The sequence below is a fragment of the Aedes albopictus genome, chromosome 3 (assembly GCF_035046485.1).
Source record: "Aedes albopictus strain Foshan chromosome 3, AalbF5, whole genome shotgun sequence".
NCBI lineage: Eukaryota > Metazoa > Arthropoda > Insecta > Diptera > Culicidae > Aedes > Aedes albopictus.
Genome location: NC_085138.1, coordinates 345660827 through 345681050, shown reverse-complemented (window position 1 = coordinate 345681050; position 20224 = coordinate 345660827). Strand labels below are relative to the sequence as shown.

Below are 20224 nucleotides of genomic sequence, written 5' to 3'. Positions count from 1 at the left end.
GTATTTCCCCTAGCAAGCATCAGTGACAGCCAGCACCATGACGGAGTTGTCGTCAGTGTGATGCTGCCTCATTGACGAGTGGACTGTTGGCGAAGCAAGTCGCCATCACCGTGAGGTTCCGTATTATGCCAAGTGATTCTACTTCTACTGCAGTTTGCTAAGATGGCTGGGAACGGATTGTTCCAGTGAGTTGCCCGGCATTCACATATATAAACAAATGTTGTTTAGTTTTGAGATATGTTTTTTTTTAAATATAGAGAGTCATATATTTTAACACTAACTACTCCAAAACTGCATAATATTGTAAATCTGTGTACAAAATTATACATTCTATTGTTTTTTTTTGAGTGATTACTGGTGTTTTTGGTACCCATAGTCAGTACTGAAAATGTCTTTCGACATATCTAAATTCAACCACCTGCAGCTCGTTTGGAGCTGAACCTGAGAATATGGTACAGTAGACGTTCGGTCGGTGCAAACGGTTTAACTGCAATGCTTTATAACTGCAAGTCCGGTAAGTGCAACAAATTTGCAGTTATCACACTGCCAAATGTCAGAATGGTGCGCCATGTTAGCCCAAATGAACAGTCGGATGAAGTTCACGTTCATTTTACGTCAGTTGATGGTTTGTTGACACTGTCAGGCGTTGCAGTTATCGAATTTTCGTTCGCTAAGTGAAACGTAAACATGTTGCAGTTATCGAACGTCTACTGTACATGAAAAACTTGTGCGGTTAGCACATTTATTTATTAGGCTACAACGCACTAGGCATAACGGAGCCGAACATCTGTATTTAATTACAGTGGTACATTGGTGATTGCTGTGTCTGAGTCGACTGATCGCTGTCGCTTGAGATCTAGTTTATTGTTTTTTTTGTTTTGTCCTTACCAGCCCTTATCGGCTTGGAGAGAGCGTTCATGGAACTTGTGCTTTTTTAGATTTATTGCACTGCACCGACTGCTTGTTCGTCGTGGATGCTGCCGCTTCAGAGCACCGCAGTTTTGCATGATCTTTACCACCACAATTTGGGTAAGTGCGTGTTTCTGACGGATAAGAAACATGGGTTGGGTCAGCTACATACGTACCACACGTACCCCGTTGCTGCGACCCGTAAAGTAGCTTCTCCAGACATCGTTCCGTATGGAAATCTATTCTCCATACTGCCGCATATGGGTGATCGTGTGGTTTTCGATCTCCTTCGGTAGGTCATGTAGACGAACGTCGAGACAGCGCAGCTATCGATGTAAATCGGCAGTGAAATTGGACCCAAATAACCAAAAGCTCAGATAAAAAGGTACTTTATAAGCTAAGCAGCTTGTTCGAGGTTGCTCATTAGCCTTCTAAGCAGCTTCATTTTTAAGTAATTTTGTGACTTGAAAGTTCACATAAGCACGCTGGAAGCCTTCTAAGCAGCTTCTGACAGAACTTTGACAAAATTCATGCAGAAACAAAAATGTGTTTTTCATTGCTTCTGATTATATTTATCGCTGCTATGTAGATTTTAACTAGATACTCCTGCGTGATAGCCTGACAACTTACCGCTGCGCTGCTGAAGACACTTGACAAATGTGCAAAACAGGCTGCCGACAGGAAATCGATTAAAGTTAGACTTCACCTGATATTCACTCAATCGCAACTGTAGTACAGTAGACGTTCGATAACTGCAACATGTTTACGTCTCACTTAGCGAACGAAAATTCGATAACTGCAACGCCTGACAGTGTCAACAAACCATCAACTGACGTAAAATGAACGTGAACTTCATCCGACTGTTCATTTGGGCTAACATGGCGCACCATTCTGACATTTGGCGGTGCGATAACTGCAAATTTGTTGCACTTAGCGGACTTGCAGTTATAAAGCATTGCAGTTAAACCGTTTGCACCGACCGAACGTCTACTGTACTATGGTAGAGCGTAGGGTTCTCACGCAGCGACTATCGGTTCGAATCCGATGGGCGGCATTTTTTTTTGTTCAAGCCTAGTAAGGAAGTGGTCCTATTTTGGGCACTTGTCTGCTATAATTCAGCCAATTCTGAACCAATTGACACAATTTTTGGAACACGATGAGATACGTATAGTATCTACATAGTTGTGTACAAAATTTCAAGTCAATTGGTTTGGAATTGACTGAGTTATAGCGAAGAGTGCCCAAAATACCGGCCGCTGCCCAAGTGGTTCGCTACCCTATGTATTCATTGATTTGATAAATTCATATTAGTCTTTTATTCGAGTATGCTTAAACATTTGTTTTCTGTAAAAAAAAATAAATTTTCGTGGAGCGGACCTGGCGTGATGGTTAGAACACTTGACTATCACGCCCGAGGACCTGGGATCGAATCCCACTCCCGTCAAACTCACGAGATGTGAGTTCTTCCTTCGGAAGGGAAGTAAAGCGTGGGTCCAGAGATGAACTAGTCTATTTAGGGCTAAAAATCTCGTTAATACAGAAACAAAAAAAAAAATAAATAAATTTGTTCTTCATTGAAACACAATGCTATTGAACTGAACTTCTTTGAACTTGAAAGTTCCAACAAAGTTCCGAGTAGCATCTTAAGCAGCTTTAAAGTTCCGCGAAGTTCCACGGAACTTGAAAGTGCATTTTGTCATGGGATTCGGAACTTTTGGTTATTTGGGGAACTTCCCTTCACAAATCAGGTGATACTTTGAGGCAATCCTGCTCCCTACATGCTGCTCCCCCCCCCCCCCCCCCGCTAGATAACATGCCGTACGAGGTTGGATGCTCTTTACAAGCGTTATGTCCAACTCCAACTCCACATTCTAAAAACTGTTTCAAATCGGCGATGCCAGGCCGTTTTGGAAGCACCGATGTGTTCAGCACAACCCATTTTTTTCTCGCAACTGCCATGATGGTTGAATGAAATAAAACAGATTAGAACCGAACGCGTGTGGTTTCGCTGATAGATGGATAGCAACTGACAATCATAGATGCACTATATCGTTTTTCTATGGAATGGCTGTATATGGAATATGTAATAATACTGAAAAGATCATACATATTACCGTTTTTTGTTCAGAATAACCATCTTGTCCCGAATTTTTTTTTCTCGGCGAAAAGTCGGTTACTTTTTTAAACTGCTTGCCTAAACGTGTATTTTTTTTATTTATTAATGACACTTTACACTAAAAAGGGCATTCGTGTAAAAAAACGTGTATTTAGTATTGTATTAACATTTTATCGATTTTAACCCGTAAACACCCGAGACGATCCACTTTTGGCAGAAATGCAATATCTTCTTTGTCTTAAAACATTTTACCCTGGAGTTTTTTTTATAGTCAAGGGAAATAGTTGTACTAAGAAATGTATGGTACCTCCCCCCTTTGCACCCTCCCCCCTTTTGCTGGTAGCCGAAAATACGTGTTTTTTATATTTTTTATAAATACCACATGTTTTTGTTCAAATTTCATTGTTTTGCTAATCATTAATAGTTTAACTGATCCTTGACATGCAATGTATTACTACCCACTATAGTCTGTTGAAGTTTTGATCCCAGAGCTATTCCAAGGCCTCCAAAGTACTCCGAAGTCCAACATTCTAAACCAAATTTGATACACGATGAATCATTACAGAACATAGTTCACGGTACTGAGCAAGCCTCAACGCACTCCTAGAAAATTTATGGTAATCTAGGTTATCCAAACTACTCTGGAATTCATTTTCTTAAGATCTACAACATCTACCATCATCTTTGTTCACTTTGTTCAAGAAATTTAGTCACGTTGATGTCCATTAGACCTTTGAATGTTACGAGCAACTCAATATTGTTGTAGTTGGACATTCCGTGAAATACAAATGGCCTCCAAAACACTTTGAAGTTTGTGTTACGATATCTGCATCCTGTATCATGCTAAAATTGTAAAAAATATTCGTGCAATGCAGTCTAAACTGTTAATCAAGTCTCAGTGCACAACTATAAGGCAGCATCCATTTATTACGTAACGCTAAAATCGACAATTTTGCACAATTTTTTTTCAGCCATGGAATATTCCAGGCTTTCCAAACTATTCTGGAATAAAGACCAAGGTCTACAGGCTCTACTCTTGTGTCTGTTCACTCTATTGGGACCCCTGGTAAAAATCTTGGGGAAAAACCCTCTCGAATGAATCCTTAGAGTAATCCCAGAAATATTTTCTTGAGGAATTACTGAAGATTTCCTGGAGGATCCTGGAGGTATTCATGAAAGAATTTCCAAAGGAGTTCTTAAAAAATCGAATTCCTGGAAGAACTCTTCGAGGAATTCCTGAAGAAGTTCCTGGGTTTTTTTTAAAGTAATTTCTGTTGTATTTCGTTAAAAAAATTTTCACGAATTCCTGGAAGAATTTCTGGAGAAATGCCTGCAAGTAATCTCGGATGAGTCTCTGGAGTAATTTTTGGAAAAACTTCTGGACGATTTCCTTCTTGGCAGAATTTTAAGAGTAATATCTGGAGTTATTCTTGATGAAATTTCTGGTGGAATTCTTGAAGGAATTCTTGGAGAAATTTCTGGAGGGATTCTTGTAGCAATTTCTGGTAGAATTCTTGGAGGAACTCTTGGAAGAATTTTCGAAGAATTTCTTGAAAAATTTCTAGATAAATTCTCCCAGGAGTTATTGACAGAAATTCTTAGAGAAATACTTAGAAAGATTCTTCGAAGAATTCTTGGGAATGTCTTGGAGAAATTCCTGAAGGATTTTTTGGAGGAGCTGTAGAATCGGTGACGTCTATACGTCACATGCGCTTATGTTGAGTCAATTAGAATTATTGTACATCATAGTAGGCTGAGAATATATGTCACATTTGTTGGATTACGAATCGAAGAATAAGACGTGTTTTCCTTACGACATAACATTTGGCGACGACGGATAAATTGTGTAGTTAAAATGAGATAATTGAAGTGCTGATTATGTGGAAATCTTTTAAAGTGATGTTGTTGTGATTATGTTTCTGATCTGAAGTGCAATAATTTTCAATTTGAATATATGGACAAGTAGAGGTAGGTACAGGCATGTGTCTGTCGCAGAAAGAGTGCGTTCTAAACCCATCATCGTCATAGCAACGTTGGGCCTGTGATGAACAGTTGATGTTTGTTGATTGGAGGTAGGTGATTATGATTCAATCATTACCATTGTGTGTCCAGTACATCTATGCAAGGACCGTTAGCCATTCCGTGGGAAGATTTGTGGAGTGGTTTTGTAAATGGATGCAGCAGCGCCTTTGTTGCATGGGGTATTAAAAAAAGCGTCAGCGACGCTGACGAATTATGTGTACCATTTAAAATGGCGTTTGTGCACCGAAAGTGGACGGAGTGCAGTAGCTTTACGTTACAAAATTGCAATACGGTCATCATACTGAACAAGCTGAAAGTTATCAGCTTTATGAATATTGACTAAAATTGGAAGTTCATTGAGCGTTGAATGTTTGGTTTATCAAAACCATTTGCATTTGACAATTGTTGTATAGAAACTTTTGATGGACTTGCAGATCATGGAAAACAAGATGATGGTCAAACGAGGCTACGATAAAGAAATTGTGACTAGAGCTTTTACATTCACAATTACAGTAAAACCTCCATGAGTCGATATTGAAGGGACCATCGACTCAAGGAAATATCGAGTAGTGGAACAAAAATCCTTTGGGAAGCTTTTTGAAGGGACCATCATAGTAACCCAGAAATTTTTTTTCAGTATGGAAAAATTTACCTCCATGAGTCGATATCGAGTCAAGGAACATCGACTCATGGAGGTTCGACTGTAGTTTGTATTTATTGCGTATGAATCGTTTATCTTTTCGATCACAAAGCATAAACGTGTTTTGGTAACACTGAACTGTCACTGGTTATGTTCATAAGAATACAATTAAGTATTCATAGCATATATTTATGGCGGAGCTAATAAACATAGCAAAAGCAACATTTTGAAGCAATTGGTAATCATTGTCTGAGAATACCTGGATGGACTATTGATATTTTAAAAACAGTCAACCTACCAAAATTGAAATTGTACGTTGCTGAGGTGGCAAGGGTTAGTGCTTGAATATTGTAAAAATAAATAAAATATTAGCAGCAGTTTTGTAGGCCATATAAGAAATAAATTACTTGGAATATGTTGTTATATAGTACTTGTGTATAAGTGTGTAATACGATAAACAGGCATGGTGTTTTTCCTAATTTAAAATTTGTACCGAAATGTCGGCGAATATACAAAAATATGTGATTCAACTGTAATACAGAAATTATATGCGTGTCATAAGTATAACATTGATTTTCGTCCAACGGGCTGGAACCGTTGTTGTGAATTTGAATTTTAAGAGCATAACATTGCTAACTATTCACCGTCCTGCATGGCGGAGACATGTGAGCTTTATGGGTAACACCACGGGTAACACTCATTGCTATACATGTGATAGGAAGTGTAAGATTGTTATAGTGTACAAACAATTGTCTATAAATCTGAGAGTTCGAACTAAAGAGTCAGTTGGAAAAGTTCACGGTTTTTTGGAATGGTGTATCATTGTGCTTGTCACACAATACACAAAATCATGCAATGGCTGGCATAGGTAGACAATTGGTGCCTGTGGAAATGCTCTGAGAACAGTGAAAACAGACAGGCCAAATATCAGTGGAAACGGAGAGCCAGAAAGAATACGAAGAATATGGCTCTCAAGTGTTAAACCAATGATTATATATTATTGAAAGTGTAATGTTAGCTGCACTTTCGTTTTTCAAATGTATTGCCTGTGAAAAAAATGTGGAAATGCAACGGTGTATAAATATTTGAGAACGTAAATGAGTGTCGTAACAGCAATTGTGAGCTGTGGAATTGCAACTACATACAAATATTTAGAAAGGCAACTGTGTGCCATAACAGCAATAGGACAGATTGGTGAAGTACTAGATTTGTAGTAATGAGCTGAATTTTAGTATGGTGAGAAGGTCAATTCTCAGTTTCTGCAATGAAATGGCGCAAAAAGTGTGGGTATTATGATTCCTTGCCTATTTTTATGCTGTTTGAGCAAAACTTTGGGTAACAGTGTTGTTGTTTTTTCTATTTCTTGCAACATAAACAACATAGTTATCCAAAGTTTTGCTCAAACAGCATCAATTCAGGCAAGGAATCATAATACCCACGCTTTTTGCACCATTTTATTGCAGAAACGGAGAATTGAGCTTCTCACCATACAAAAATTCAGCTCATTACTACAAATCTAGTACTACACCGAACGTGCCCCATTGTGTGCTGTGGAATTGCAACTATGTGCAGATATTTGGAAAGGCAACTGTGTGCCATGGAATTGCAACTGTGTGCAAATATTTAGAGAGGCAACTGTGTGCCATAACAGCAATTGTGTGCTGTGGAATCGCAACTGTGTGCAAATATTCAGGAAGGCAACTGTGTGCAAATATTTGGAAAGGCAACTGTGTGCCATAACAGAAATTGTGTGCTGTGGAATTGCAACTGTGTGCAAATATTTAGGAAGGCAACTGTGTGCCATGGAATTGCAACTGTGTGCAAATATTTAGAGAGGCAACTGTGTGCCATAACAGCAATTGTGTGCTGTGGAATCGCAACTGTGTGCAAATATTTAGGAAGGCAACTGTGTGCAAATATTTAGGAAGGCAACTGTGTGCAAATATTTAGGAAGGCAACTGTGTGCCATGGAATTGCAACTGTGTGCAAATATTTAGGAAGGCAACTGTGTGCCATAATAGCAATTGTGTGCTGTGGAATTACAACTGTGTGCAGATATTTGTAAAGGCAACTGTGTGCCGTGGAATTGCAATTGTGTGCAAATATTTGGAAAGGCAACTGTGTGCCATATCAGAAACAGTTAGACAGTATTTGGAGAGATAACTGTGCTGTCTCATCAATTTGCGGCGGTAGTACTGCAACAGTGTGCAAATGTTAAGAAAGGCAACTGTGTACCTTGTCAGCTAGTTTGAGCTCTAGTAACGTAACTTGAAGAAAAATAACAGCTTTGTGTTATGGCTATAGTATATCGATGGTGTGGCTACATAAGTAACTGCTTCATGCTGAATTGAACTTCTATAAATATGATCTGCAAAATTGTGTCCAGTTTTAGCGAACTATTGCTACAATATTACAATAATGCGCACAATTTGAAAGTACCTACCTACGGTACTAACGTCAATCGAAGGTGCCATTTTTCCTTGGAGTTAGCATAATACATTCGATCTGTTCAGTAAAATAACTGTTGACATTGTGATGGAGTATCGCAAATATAATAACATAAAAGAGTAAAGCATTAGTACTGCAGCTTCAGTGTGTCTCGGCTTAATTTTGTTAGTTTGGAAATGTTATAGATTAGCCACAATTATAAAAAGGTAAGATTTGTACTAACCAGATATGTTTAGCTTTAAGTACATTTGAAGTATACCTTGTGTATTACATTTAATGTTTACAATGTTTCGATTAATAATAACAATGATACTATGGCTATCTCAGGCTATGGAATTTTGAAATGATGATTATGGGTAAATGCATAAATAACACAAAGAGATACATATGAGCCGATATGGAATTATGTTACTGTTTTTGTATCTTGATAAAAATGTATACATGTTGAATAGAGAATGTAACAAAGGGTGTGAATTTGCATATAATATTAAGTAAACAAGTAATGTATTCTGGTTGATACAGTTATATTTAGATGCATGTAAAAAAAACGACTTTAATGGATTGAGGGAAGTTAACAAGATAAATTTTTGCTGCATATTGTTTGCTTCAGTTATGTTTATGTAACAGTTAAAAATTATCTAAAATGCATTCATCTACTTTTGTTTTAAAAAAAAGCACAAAAAGAACGTATTATTAATCAACTTTAAAATAATTGAGCTAAATCTAAAAAAAATGGAACAGAATATTTCGGTTGACCATCACCGCTTGAACTTATTAGCGTTTTGAGAAGGTATTCTAGAAATGTATGTTGTTGATATGATTTCACTGCTATTTTCGGTAAAAGGTGATATAGCAATGTTTGTTACATAAAATTGTTTTTATATCTTCATGAAATCAGAATTGAGTTTTTAAAATAGTTGTCTACCTACACAGCTGTCAATTTTTTTATTCAACCTGATTTTTTTAAGAAATAGTTACACTTCATTTCAAATGGAATGTGAATGAAATAATAAAATGCAGCGGTCTATTGAAGTATACATTCTACAGTATTCATATCTAATGATGTTGGAATTCGTACATGAACGAAAACTGAAAAAAAACTGACATAAACTGTCGGATTTGTGTCATTTTTAAATTGCTAACTAGAATTAAAATAAGCATCGTCGGTATACAAACACATAAAAAAAAATCCAGGAAAAGAGGGTAGTACTCCCGTAACGAAACTGGTGTTTCGTTGAACTTTATATAGTTTATTTTAAATAAGAAATGTCATATACTAATCTCACGAAAGGGAAATAACTTAGTAAATGGCTTACAACTGGATGTTCGAAATAAAAACCGAAAAACTAGAGGAACAGAACATTTTGATCATTCAAAGGATACTAAGAGGTGAAGGTACAACAACTATCTAAATAATGGCGAACACATGGTGTAAGTAATACTAGCAGACGAACAAAAGTGGCGGGCCTCAGGATTAAAACAACGGATGGACAAAGACATAAAAAATGGAGTAACCAACACATTCAAGTTCAGCTTGCAGGAGTATCTTTCAGTTACATAATTGTACATAAACCTAATTAATTTATGTTTATTTCAGGTATTGAAAATTAGGATACGAATCGTCACGAGAAAAAAATCAACAAACTATCAGGAGATGCTCATGTTGATCGTATTACTGGAAATCCTTTTGAATTGGAAATCTAAAATAATTGTAATAACCATATTCAAAAACTTGTAAGAAAAGGAGGAAATGTAGAATCGGTGACGTCTATACGTCACATGCGCTTATGTTGAGTCAATTAGAATTATTGTACATCATAGTAGGCTGAGAATATATGTCACATTTGTTGGATTACGAATCGAAGAATAAGACGTGTTTTCCTTACGACATAACAGGAGCTACACCGATAAAGTAAAGAGATTCAAGAGTAGAGCTTGTGGAACTTGAAGGTCTTAGTTCCAGAATAGTTTGGATGACCTAGATCACCAAGTGAATGTTGCTATGTTATCAGAATTGCACTCTGAGCCTCTAAGAGTAGCGTAGATTATATTCCGCGAGTATTCGCTGCAATAAAATATCCTAAGATTTACAGATATTGCGACCCATACATTGGGCCTTTTTATATGCCAGTGGACAACCAAATTGCAACACATAGAGATACTCGTAATATTATAAGGTGCAACAGACACAATCGTGAAAGAATTATGCCAATAGAGTAAACAGAAACAAGAGTAGAGCCTGTAGACCTTGAAGGTCCTAATTCAAGAATAGTTTGGAAAGCCTGCAATATCCCATGAATGTATCAAAAGCATTATAGTTGTGCACTGAAGCACAATCAGCAGTATAGACTGCATTGCACGAATATTTTTTGCAATTTTAGCATGATACAAGATGTAGATATCGTAACCCAAACTTCAAAGTGTTTTGGAGGCCATTTGTATTTCACGGAATGTCCAACTACAACAATATTGAGTTGCTCGTAACATTCCGAGGTCTAATGGACATCAACGTGACTAAATTTCTTGTACAGAGTGAACAAAAATGATGGTAGATGTTGTAGATCTTAAGAAAATGAATTCCAGAGTAGCTTGGATGACCTAGATCACCGAATTCATGTACCATAAATTTTCTAGGAGTGATTGAGGCTTGCTGAGTACCGTGAACTATGTTCTGTAATGATTCATCGTGTATCAAATTTGGTTTAGAATGTTGGATTTGTGACACAAACTTCGGAGTACTTTGGAGGCCTTGGAATAGCTCTGGGATCAAAACTTTAACAGACTATAATAGGTAGTAATACATTGCAGTGAAAACTATTAATGATAAGCAAAACAATGAAATTTGAGCAAAACCATGTGGAATTTATAAAAAATACAAAAAACCACGTACAGTCGAGTCTCTTATTAAACGAATTCCTATTAAACGGACTCCTATTAAACGAACTCCTACTAGACAGGGGTGAGCGTTATAGGAGACTAAGAGCTTATGGGATTTCGGCATTTTGGGGGTGTGGCCTATTATCTCGGGTGTGTTAAGAGTTAACGCAATACTTTATTCGGCAAAGTTTTAGGGCTTGATAAGATCTACCATTTAGAACTTTGGTTCATATGATTAGTTGGCAATTTGGCCGCTAGAGGGACCATCAACAATTTGATGCTAAATTGCACTACAGGAACCATATCAGGTTGTCAAGCAAACGTTACGATATGCGACAGCTCAAGACCCTGATAATTTGGAAGGATAGTGTCTTCGGGAAAGTTGTTGGGTACGCCAATAACTTACTGACGATGAGTTGCGAAGTTCGAAATTCCTCCACTGGGCGGCGCTAGTGAGAAAGTAAATTTTCAAAACCTCATATCTCAGAATCCCGATAACTTAGGAAGTTGGTGTCTTCGGCAAAGTTGATCAGTATGACATTAACTTACATAAAAATAAACACTTGTTTCGCAATTCTGCCACTAGGCGGCGCTAGTGAACATGCAAAATTTAGAAATCTCATAGCCCAGAATCCAGATTACTTAGAAAGTTGGTGTCTTCGGCAAAGTTGATCAGTATGACATAAACTTACATAAAAATAAACACTTGTTTCGCAATTCTGCCACTAGGCGGCGTTTACCGGGTTTTTTCGTCTTTTTTCGATTTTTTTGGCGTTTTTTCGGCTTGGCAAAACTAGTGTCGCTCCCCCCGATAACTTAGAAAGTTGGTGTCTTCGGAAAAGTTGATCAGAATGACATGAACTTACATAAAAATAAACACTTGTTTCAAAATTCTGCCACTAGGAGGCGCTAGTAAACTTGCAAATTTTAAAAATCTCATAGCTCAGAATCCTGATAACTTAGGAAGTTGGTGTCTTTGGCAAAGTTGATCAGTATGACATAAACTTTCATAAAAATAAACACTTGGTTCAAAGTTCTGCCACCAGGAGGCGCTAGTGAACTTGAAAATTTTAGAAATCTCATTGCTCAGAATCCTGATAACTTAGAAAGTTGGTGTCTTCGGCAAAGTTGATCAGTATGACATAAACTTACATAAAAATAAAAACTTGTTTCGCAATTCTGCCACTAGGCGTCGTTTACCGGTTTTTCGTCTTTTTTCAATTTTTTTGGCGTTTTTTCGGCTTGGCAAAACTAGTGTCGCTCCCCCCGATAACTTAGAAAGTTGGTGTCTTCGGAAGAGTTGATCAGAATGACATGAACTTACATAAAAATAAACACTTGTTTCAAAATTCTGCCACTAGGAGCCCAAGTAACACACTTGTCACCGAAGAGTCACGGCGGCGCAGGTTTTTGTTGCGCAGAAGTTACTGTGACTTACTTCTACCAAGTAAGTGTTTATTTGTTAGAAGAAAGTCATAGTGACTTATGCGCAACAAAAACCTGCGCCGCCGTGACTCTTCGGTGACAAGTGTGTTACTTGGGAGGCGCTAGTAAACTTGCAAATTTTAAAAATCTCATAGCTCAGAATCCTGATAACTTAGGAAGTTGGTGTCTTCGGCAAAGTTGATCAGTATGATATAAACTTACATAAAAATAAACACTTGTTTCGAAATTCTGCCACTAGGCGGCGTTTACTGCTTTTTTCGTATTTTTTCGACTTTTTTGGGGGGTTTTCGGCTCGGAAAAACTAGTATCGCTCCCCCCGATAACTAAGAAAGATGGTGTCTTTGGCAAAGTTGATCAAAAATAAACAATTGTTGGGCAGTTCTTTAATTTTTAATTCTTTTAATTCGTCTAGTAGTTTCAGCTGGCATGCTCTTAAAAATTCCACGGAGGATTCCTTTCGAGTCCGACTGACATCAAGTTATACAACTAATAAAATATGCATGCTGCACAGGGACAGAATTTCAAACCAAGTATCTCATCAATGAAGAATACAGTCTCTCCAAGATTGCAGAATTCTGAGCCATGAGATTTTCAAAATTTGCGTGATTACTGGTGCCACCTAGAGGCAGAATTCTGACACAAGTGTCCCTTTCTGTGCAAGTCTATGTCATACTGATCAACTTTGCCGAAGACACCAACTTTCTAAGTTATTAGGATTCTGAGCTATGAGATTTCTAAAATTTGCATGTTCACTAGCGCCGCCTAGTGGCAGAATTGCGAAACAAATGTTTATTTTTATGTAAGTTTATGTCACTCTGATCAACTTTTCTATAGACACCAACTTTCTAAGTAATCGGGGGGAGCGACACTAGTTTTGCCAAGCCGAAAAACCACCAAAAAAGTCGAAAAAACACGAAAAAACCCGGTAAACGCCGCCTAGTGGCTGAATTGCGAAACAAGTGTTTATTTTTATGTAATTTTATGTCATACTGATCAACTTTGCCGAAGACACCAACTTTCTAAGTAATCTGGATTCTGAGCTATTAGATTTCTAAATATTGCATGTTCACTAGCGCCGCCTAGTGGCAGAATTGTGAAACAAGTGTTTATTTTTATGTAAGTTTATGTCATACTGATCAACTTTGCCGAAGACACCAACTTTCTAACCCAAGTAACAATTTTAATTTTATCAAAGTTTTTTAGCGATTCAAAAATCCTAAACATAAAACCACTAATGCCGACTTGAAAATGCTCTCGAGTTCTTGTATGCCTCAATAAGCCCACGTTCTGGCTAGTTGGCCCAGTCTTATTAGGGTCTACAGGACTTCGTATGCAAACCGGCTTAGGATTTCGGGTTGTATCATAGTTTTATCAACCTTCTAAATAAAACCGTCTTCTGACTTGTCAAATAATTGTTTTGATTATTTTTCACTCTCAATGTTCGATCGTCAGAATTAATTATGCTTGGTTGTTTATCCAGCCATCAATTGGAAAGATGCAGATATGGAATTCAGATTTGTTTTCCTATTTAATACGTGTCAGGAGACATGCCACGGAAAATTTGTGGTGAATGTGACTGTGATAATGACAAAAACTAAGTGCGCCACACAAACTATGCATAATTTGGAATTTAAATGCATTTAATTTACTCGGTGGAATTTGGTGCAAAAAGGTTTTTTTCAACACAGCGTAGTTTAAAAGACATTATGTAATTTTTCTGACAAAATAAAATGACGGAAACGTGTTGTATGGTTGAATTTGATCTTAAGCTGTACGTGAAATCATAAAATTGAGTTATGATTTTTCTGTATTTACATAGATTATCCCGGCCAGGCGACATATTTTTCTGATAAAACTCTGTGTTCCTGATAATTCCTCCAATAGGGCTTACCCTCCTGAGGTGGTCATAACTGAGCTCGTGATAGAACTAGCGGTTTTATCACAGCATTTTTTTGGTTTATGTTACGGCCACGAAATCTTTTGTTGGTTTTATGCATTGCCTCACAGTTTTGTGTATTTGTTTACAAAAAAAATCTCTCCGACAACAACCGCAAATGCAAGTTTTATTGAAATGGTATATAATAAGTGATAAAACCAATTCATGTCCACTTGCAAGTCTTTAACTGAAGATGTTTATAGCAGAAGTTGTATGATAGTTTTATGGAACGCCAAAGGTTCAAAGTAAAAAACTACCACATAAAACTAATTTAGAACAACTAGCTTTTTCACATGCTCGTATAAAACCAGGATAAAACATGAATAAACCCTCAAGGCAGGCTGATTGTTACTTGGGAAGTTATCAGGATTCTGAGCTATGAGATTTCTAAAATTTGCATGTTCACTAGCGCCGCCTAGTGGCAGAATTGCGAAACAAGTGTTTATTTTTATGTAAGTTCATGTCATTCTGATCAACTTTTCCGAAGACACCAACTTTCTAAGTTATCGGGGGGAGCGACACTAGTTTTGCCAAGCCGAAAAACCACCAAAAAAGTGGAAAAAACACGAAAAAACCCGGTAAACGCCGCCTAGTGGCAGAATTGCGAAACAAATGTTTATTTTTATGTAAGTTTATGTCATACTGATCAACTTTGCCGAAGACACCAACTTTCTAAGTTATCAGAATTCTGAGCTCTGAGATTTCTTAAATTAGCACGTTCACTAGCGCCACCTAGTGGCAGAATTGCGAAACAAGTGTTTATTTTTATGTAAGTTTATGTCACTCCGATCAACTTTTTCAAAGACACCAACTTTCTAAGTTATCGGGGGGAGCGACACTAGTTTTGCCAAGCCGAAAAACCACCAAAAAAGTCGAAAAAACACGAAAAAACCCGGTAAACGCCACCTAGTGGCTGAATTGCGAAACAAGTGTTTATTTTTATGTAAGTTTATGTCACTCCGATCAACTTTTCCAAAGACACCAACTTTCTAAGTTATCGGGGGGAGCGACACTAGTTTTGCCAAGCCGAAAAACCACCAAAAAAGTCGAAAAAAGACGAAAAAACCTGGTAAACGCCACCTAGTGGCAGAATTGCGAAACAAGTGTTTATTTTTATGTAAGTTTATGTCACTCCGATCAACTTTTCCAAAGACACCAACTTTCTAAGTAATCGGGGGGAGCGACACTAGTTTTGCCAAGCCGAAAAACCACAAAAAAAGTCGAAAAAACACGAAAAAAACCTGGTAAACGCCACCTAGTGGCAGAATTGCGAAACAAGTGTTTATTTTTATGTAATTTTATGTCATACTGATCAACTTTGCCGAAGACATCAACTTTCTAAGTAATCTGGATTCTGAGCTATGAGATTTCTAAATATTGCATGTTTACTAGCGCCGCCTAGTGGCAGAATTGCGAAACAAGTGTTTATTTTTATGTAAGTTTATGTCATACTGATCAGCTTTGCCGAAGACACCAACTTCCTAAGTTATCGGGATTCTGAGATATGAGTTTTTGAAAATTTACTTGCTCACTAGCGCCGCCCAGTGGAGGAATTTCGAACTTCGCAACTCATCGTCAGTAAGTTATTGGCGTACCCAACAACTTTCCCGAAGACACTATCCTTCCAAATTATCAGGGTCTTGAGCTGTCGCATATCGTAACGTTTGCTTGACAACCTGATATGGTTCCTGTGGTGCAATTTAGCATCAAATTGTTGATGGTCCCTCTAGCGGCCAAATTGCCAACTAATCATATGAACCAAAGTTCTAAATGGTAGATCTTATCAAGCCCTAAAACTTTGCCGAAGAAAGTATTGCGTTAACTCTTAACACACCCGAGATAATAGGCCACACCCCCAAAATGCCAAAATCCCATAAGCTCTTAGTCTCCTATTAAGCGGATTCCTATTGCGCCCCCCGACCAGTGATCTTATAAGAGTCTCGACTGTATTTTCGGCTACAAGCAAAAGGGAGGAGGGTGCAAAGGGGGGGGGGGAGGTACCATACATTTCTTAGCACAACTACATTTTCCCCTTGACTATAAAAAAACTTCAGGGTAAAATGTTTTAAAACAAAGAAGATGTTGCATTTCTGCCAAAAGTGGATCGTCCCGGGTGTTTACGGGTTAAGCATAGCTTAGTTATCCATTTTCACTATACCCAAGCATACCCAAAGGAAATAAGGAAATAAAATAATTATGTTATTTATTGTATACTGCTTATTTCAAATTCCTGAGCATATTTAAGAAGTTCATTGATACTACCCATTGTAAGACTTCATTCCCTCGTGAGTTCATTCCACTGCAGTTTGTCAAAGCTACTCGGATGCCATCAAAATTCTCACCATGGCGCCACTGCTCACTTCTCACGCAAAGCTCTACCTTATAGGACCCAAAAACCAGCATGACCATGACTCATTCTGCCTTTGATGGTGTGTCCCTCCAACCCCCGGCTTTCCCCTGAGCGTCACGTCTCCTCTCTCCCATCTGCCCGATGAGGACTTTCCCACAGTCAGTGCGCTCTCACCGACGACCGCGCGCTCACTCACAGCACTACGACACGCTGATGCAAAGGGGTGGTGGTTGGGTGGAAAAGCTTCCACCAATTTTGACCGTTCGTTGGGAAAAGCAGGAGAACCTCAGCCTCAAGTGTTGTGGCAAGTGAAAGTGCAACGCCGTTCAGTTTGTGGTGTTCATCCGACGACGTCAGTTCGATTCAGTGCGACACGGTCTCCGACTGATTAAGTTAGTCTTTCAACAGTCCAGATCAACTGACGACGTCTGAGGTTCGCGTGTTTTGGAAGTTACAGAAACAATTGGGGGTGAAGTTTGGGTAATTGAAAGAAGAAAGTTGATTAGTTTGTTGGGGTATTGGTCGAAAGTATTCAAAAGTGACGAGAATTGCGACTTGACGTATCTGCATAGTGTGTCACAACGAGGAAGGACGATCCTTCGGAACTCATCGAGAGCAGGTGCGTTGTCAGTGTGTGCGTGAGGGGGTAACTCATGCTCTGAGAGTGAGGAGAGAAGGCACTCAAGGAAAACGGACGGATTTTTCAGCAGGAGCAATGGTGTCGCCGCGTTGCGGATTGCAGTTCAAACGAGCCACGAACGAGAACGGGCCGGGCTTAAAACGTTCTTACGCCATACCAGAAATCCATTTTTTGTGGTGAACAAGGAGACAGCCAGTGGACAAAGAGAGAAGAGGAAGAAGCCTAGCGAGTTGAACTGTTCCAAAGTTGAAAAGTGGTTTTTCTTTCTGAAACGGAGGAAAACAGGAGCTGAGCCATTTTCCTGCCTTTTCCGGGAGGACAGAAAATATTAGTTCCGATTTTCCACGGTGAAAAAAGTGTGTGTGTGCGCGATTGAGGAGTTTCAAGAGGTGGAAACAGAACCGTGGTGGTTAGGAAGAAGAAGAAATCGAGTGTGTGTGAAGGAAGAACAGGCACCAACCTTGATCAATCGTCGAGAAAATTGACTCGGATATCCTGCTACTTATATAGTATTCTCCATTAATAGAACGCCGTGCGTGTCGCGTATCGAAGAAGAAAAGCTGCTTTTCGATTTTTCCTTCAGTTTTCCACGCGAGAAAATTGGAAGAATCGCCATCAGGGTGGCGATTTTCCAGTGCCACTTTTTTTCTACATCAGCTTGCCTCAGCCATAGGGAAAAAGGATATTTTCCCTGCTGCCAACGTGCGCTGTCCCTCTGCTTCTGCTTTGTAGCCCCATCGACCTCGGACGAAGAAAATTTCGTTTTCCTGTGCTGCCTGTGCTTGTTTTATATATTTTTCCGTCTCGTGAGAAAACCTCGTCATCATCACCAACCATCGTAGCCAGAGATCTGTGCTTAAGTTGATTTTCGATTTTGGTTGCCAGCTTTGTGATCTATATCGACAGACCAGTGGAGAAAAAAAAGGCCTCTGCTTTTATATAATTTTACAAAGGAACGTGCGCGCAGAGAGGAGAAGCGGAAAGAAGGCGGAAACGACATCCAGGGGGCACCAGTGAATACCCCTGGAAGTATGCTTTTGTTTCAGCTGCTACTGCTGCTGTCGCTGCCGCTTGACAGGAAAATTGCGTGAAAAATAGTGAAGAAAAAATCGAAGTCATGCTATGCCAGTGATGGAGAAAGCCGTTTTCTGTTCTGTTTTGCCATGAGTTTGCTAAATTGTCCTTTTTATGATCTAAAATTTTGCATTTTCTTCCAGTTTGTAGATATTTGAAGCTTATTTAAGAGAGATAAAAAAAGAAAATAGCCATATTTCGCAATGTGTTTAGAAGTTCCCTAGAAGAGCAGTGGTGCAGAGTGTGCCGAATTGTGAAAAGGAGATCACTATTGGAAAATCGATTTCGGAAACACACACAGCAGTGCTGATCGCGAGAAAGTGCGTCGCCTTCATGTGAAGAAGACGAAATAGAAGGAAGGAAAGCAGTGAAGAAAGAAGCAAACCGCCAAGCGAAGGAAAATTTGTCCATTTTTTCCCACAAGAGTGTTCGTCGTTGCTTTTTTCCGAAAAAGTGTAGAAATTTGCTTCTAGTGAGAAAGTGAATAGTTCTGGTTACACTGCGTGTGTGTGTTGACCCGCCCCTATATTGAAAACCTTCACCCAATAGCGAGAAGAAAAAGAACAGACCTCGGGTCCAGTTTTTCATCATTTTTCATCGAAGTTCGAGCAGCAAAGTCCAACAACGGTAATGTCCAATCAAAGTTTTGCTACCCCTATACTAACATTCTTTTTTTTTCATAAAAAATATGCTTTCTGACAAATGACACCAGCAAATGCTTACAAGTTTTCCATTGTCAAGAAATCATTTCAAAACCCTCTAAACCCCCCCAATAAAGCTTCTGCTTCGTTCGTCCATAATTACATCACGGGGAGGGAAACTTCAAAAGTGATCCCAAAGTTGCAAAGTTTTCCCCAGCGCAAAAGTCCTCCAGCAGAAAATGGACATCCTTTTTTGTTCTCGAAAATTATCGATTTTTCCGACCGTGCAGCAAACAAGCGAGCAAGCTCCATCATCGGTACGGTACCCGTGAGCTGAGTGTTAAAAGCACTCCCGATACACGCGCTCATATTTCACTCACGCCATAGCTGTTTGACACACGTTTTCTCTTTTTTTTTGCCATGAGCGAGGCTACCGCACCATATGCACGCTAAGTGAATGCTTTGCAGCGGCTGAGTGGCTGTCAAAGAGGAACTAGCACCCTATTGTTAGTTTTAGGTGATTTTTAGCATAACATGTGAAACTGTTTGGAATATATGTTGTTATGGTTGCTTTGTAATGTATAACAGAACTTATTTTCTTATTATAAATCTTCGAGCTCACAATGTCCTATGGTGCACATTTGGGCAAGATTGAATATTATTCTAGATGAAGTAAGATGGACTCTAGGTTATTTTAATTGACGGTCATTTTTTAACTGTTATATCTCCGGATTCTATTAATCGAATCGAATTGAATTTTGAATATTCATAACTTATATATCGATCGTTGAAAAACGTTTGATTTGGCATTGAATTGTTTACAAGACAAAAAGTAACATCGCTTTGATATATTTTGCGAAAACTAAAAAAAAATTCTTATCAGTCCCATTACGTTTTCAGTTAATTGATGACTGATTTGTAACTACAAAACAAAACAAAATTTCAAATAGTTGAAAGTTATTCGAAACATGAAAACCATGATATGAGATTGCTACTAATGATAACTTCACCAGACGATTTCTGGAAAAAATTCCAGAAAAATAATTGAAGAAAAACTGTGATAAATTGAAACATGGGAAGATTTCCTGGATCAGCTTTTTTACTAATTCCTGGAAAAATGCATAG

At 38.4% G+C, this 20224-nt stretch overlaps 1 protein-coding gene across 50 annotated transcripts in view; it reads left to right on the top strand.

Moving 5' to 3' along the window:
* The first annotated feature begins 17382 nt into the window (after nucleotides 1-17382).
* Nucleotides 17383-20224, top strand: part of LOC109421922 (sodium channel protein para) — a 521170-nt gene continuing 518328 nt past the window's right edge. For 29 of the 50 annotated variants that reach the window (XM_062855169.1, XM_062855173.1, XM_062855141.1 and 26 more), the window contains exons 1-2: nucleotides 17384-17916; nucleotides 18602-19085. The gene's annotated coding sequence lies outside the window, so the exon portion shown is untranslated. Of the gene's footprint in view, nucleotides 17917-18601; nucleotides 19086-20224 lie in introns of all 50 variants that reach the window. The other 21 variants (XM_062855157.1, XM_062855139.1, XM_062855158.1 and 18 more) reach the window with 2 other exon arrangements.